Here is a 3,478-nt window from a genome sequence, read left to right as displayed (position 1 = left end):
TCATTTTCAGTTGCTGCTGGGATCATGTCTTTTAAGAAATGTGTACAGTATGAAAAACTTGAAAATACTCATGAATGAAAAATGTTTTGGGAAAAAAATAGATATTTTCATGCAATTATGTACAGTCTCACTGTGTAAATTTCAAGGGAAGGTTTATTTCCTGTAAAACAAATCATCGTTCTATGAGAGAACGTTCTTTACACGTCTTAGTGCATTTCTTTTGCCTCCTCCTGCCTTGCATTATTTTGCTCCATTCTTTAATTTGTGTGCAAATGACATGCCAGTTAAAATGAAAACTATTTCACATGTAGAAGAGAGTCTGCATTTTAAAAACCAATAATAAAATAAACCAACGAATAAGATTCTCACTAAATGACACCATCTGATTCAAGTGAAAAATGACTTAAATACTAGTAATAGGAAAAGACAAATCACATTTCATGAAGAATACAAAGATAAATGTCTGCTGAGTGTTTTAGTTTGCGCGTTTCAGAACGCTGCTGTATGTTCTATGAGGAATTTGAGGGGAAGATTTCATGGCAGAAGGTGTTAATGTGACCTGTATGGACTTCAGTGGACTGTGAAACTGCGGGATGCCTATGGTATCAAAGCTGCTTATTAAAGAGGAACTCCCTACTGTGAATCAGAAATCCTTCCTCATTTCCTCTCTCTCCAACCTTCCCATTCTTCGCTGGCTCAGTTTCTTGCATTTCAGGATTTTCTTTCCTGTTAAAGAACTTATCCAACTAGTGTAAGTGTTTTTCTTCTCAACTTGTTCGTTCTCCCTTACCTCACAAAACTGATGAGAAAACAGTCCTCCGTTCCACTCACAAACTGGCTGTCCCAAGAAGATGGGTACAAGGCTTCCAACTGAGCCAGATTTGCCATTCCTTTTCCCTGTTTTTCTTGGCTTACCAACTTTGTTATCAAACTTTTCAATTCTACTTGGGACACTGAGCTATTCAAGCTATTTAATTTACCAACAACATCAGTTGGCTCGTGTTGGGAACTAAGTTGAATGGTTCCTGCGATAAAGGAATCAAAGTCGAATCCCGGATTCTTTTCTCTTTCTTTTCCAGCCAGTTGTGTGGTGCTTCCTCTAGTGCTAAATGGGGTTTAACCAATCCATTCTTTTCACATTTTGACTTGCCTTTCTTATCAGATTTTTTTCTTTGCTTTGCTCTTTCCAATTGGAAAGATCTATAATAAGCCTGGGTTCATAGTAATGGCTAACTTCACTCTCTTTCTATACTAAGTTATCTAAATATGATGATGACGTCATTTTGTAGTTGCAGACATGGCTACACTCCAGATCATAATATTTGTTTTCGTGATGATCTGGCTTACAAGGCTCAGTAGAGTAATTGGTATCAAAAGCAGGATCCTCCAGATATTTTTGCTGATCTCCCTTCAAACATTTTCAGGGATCAAATTGTACTTCTTCATCAGTGACATCAGACAGAGATCTTAGATCAAACTGAACTTCATCAATATCAAATTTGTTATGTATAGGCCAATGCTCTGAAAACTGACAATCACTGTACCTTTCTCAGTTATAAATGTGACTGTGAGTTTCATCCATAAGCAAAACATCATCAACTTCATCTTCCATATGAAAAGGATGACTTGAAATTCATTCATCCATTGGAAAAGGATATATGCTCACGTAAGGATGAGAGAGCACTTCCGGTGTTAACTGATCTATGGGGATAAATGTCAAATTTTGTTTCAGGAAACCCAGTGCTTCTCCATTAATTCTTGCCAACAGCTGAGTTAAAGGTTTGTGTGGCTCGGTTATGTCATTTCTAATGTAAACTGAAATTATGCCAAGAAGCTCCTGATGATCTTCCTCAAGTACAACAGGAATAGATTCTGAAATCAGCTGCATCTGTTCAAGTTCATGTGCATCTGCAGAAAGGGTTTTACCAATTAGCATTTTGCAAAGATGCAGCCTGCAGCCCAAACGTGGGCTTAAGTATAATTATTAGGAGAAAGTAAAAGACATGGAGATCTGTACCATTTAGTAACCAATCCTTAAGAAAGATGACCCTTCACAAAGTGGAATAATGAGTATCCATGATACATGCAAGACCAAAGTCACCTATCTTCAACACAAAGTTTTCAGTATTAACGAAAAGATTAGCTGGTTTGAGATCTCCGTGCAGCACATTTGCAGAGTGAATATACTTTAGTCCCAGCTGATACATGAAAAACCTGGCATGCTCTTCCAGTAAAGGGCCCTGTCTCTGCACATTAGCCAAGTCTCCTGAGCAATGTAAACACTGTTTAATTTTGTAAGAGAGCCCACATCATCTCTTAATTGGCTTCCACTGGGACCAAGAATTTCAAACACTTTCACAGCGTTATCACAATCAAGTCTTCTAATAATTTTGATTTCACGTACATCATGTTTGACACTCTGGGGATCAACAAAGAAAATTTTCTTGATGGCTACTCTTTTTCACAGTCATTGTCTGCAGCAGAAAAAACCAAGCCATTGCCTCCACAACCCAATGGCTTTAAGTCCATATATATGGAACCCAGATCAAAACCATGAATGTTCATGAGACTTCCAAATTTCTCTGCCATTCTGAAAACCCTTACTGTTGCCTTTTCCTTTTGAATTGTTGAATTTGTGTAAACAAGCAAGAAAACTGGCATCAAAAGGAAATATCTTTCAAAAAGGGAGAAGAAAAATAATTATGCTTCCACAGCAAGATGGTTTCTTGATGTTCACTGCATATGCCAAACAGTCCTGTTGAATTTCCCGTAGATTTAAAGCTCAAAAAGCTCTACTCATATTGAGGATTAAAAAGATTGCAGTACTCATAGTTCAAGAAAGGGGCAGTAACTCCGCAGAGATTAAAAGAAAACACTCAAGAAACTCAAACGGCATGAAATGACATATTATGCACTCAGATTACTGTGCTAAATGATTTAACATTTAACAAACATGTGAATAAGTATGCACACAACAGGCTTGTATGAACATTCTCGTCACAGTACAGATGCTTTCGGTGTTGGACTGGTCCTGAGCAGGATCCTTCTAAGGCGCTGATAGGGATTACGTCCGTTTTGTTTCTTTGCTTCCTTTGTTGCTGTATATTTCAACGGGAAGCCCTGGGGGCTGTTGGTTAACAGAAGATGTCTTTTGTTACTGATCAGGTGGCTGCAGCTCATCACATTCGCAACCAAAGGTATCGTCCGTCTTACTCCGATACAACCGGACTTCTCTAACTCCTCGAGAGAGTGCGGGGCAGGGGCAGACCCGGGGTCAGCTCAGGTCTCTGAGGTTCTCGCTTTGCTGCCCTGGCCGCCTTATAACTGTGACCCGATTCTGGTCTTTTTTTTTTTTTTTTTAATGTGGATGTGTTCTTGGTGGGCAGGGGAGGATTGCATGGGGGTGGAAGTAGACTGTCTGTATCTGATGGGGAGCTTTGGTTGATCCTTCTAGAACCAAACCAGGCTAGAAGACTTC

At 39.1% G+C, this 3,478-nt stretch overlaps 1 pseudogene; it reads right to left on the bottom strand.

The window, feature by feature from the left end:
• Nucleotides 1-475: 475 nt before the first annotated feature.
• LOC101054463 (mitogen-activated protein kinase 6 pseudogene) lies at nt 476-2,589 on the bottom strand (annotated as a pseudogene).
• Nucleotides 2,590-3,478: the final 889 nt, after the last annotated feature.

Source organism: Saimiri boliviensis, chromosome 15 (genome assembly GCF_048565385.1).
Source record: "Saimiri boliviensis isolate mSaiBol1 chromosome 15, mSaiBol1.pri, whole genome shotgun sequence".
Classification (NCBI taxonomy): domain Eukaryota; kingdom Metazoa; phylum Chordata; class Mammalia; order Primates; family Cebidae; genus Saimiri; species Saimiri boliviensis.
Note: the sequence above shows the minus strand (reverse complement) of the source record. Positions and strands in the feature narration are given on the sequence as shown.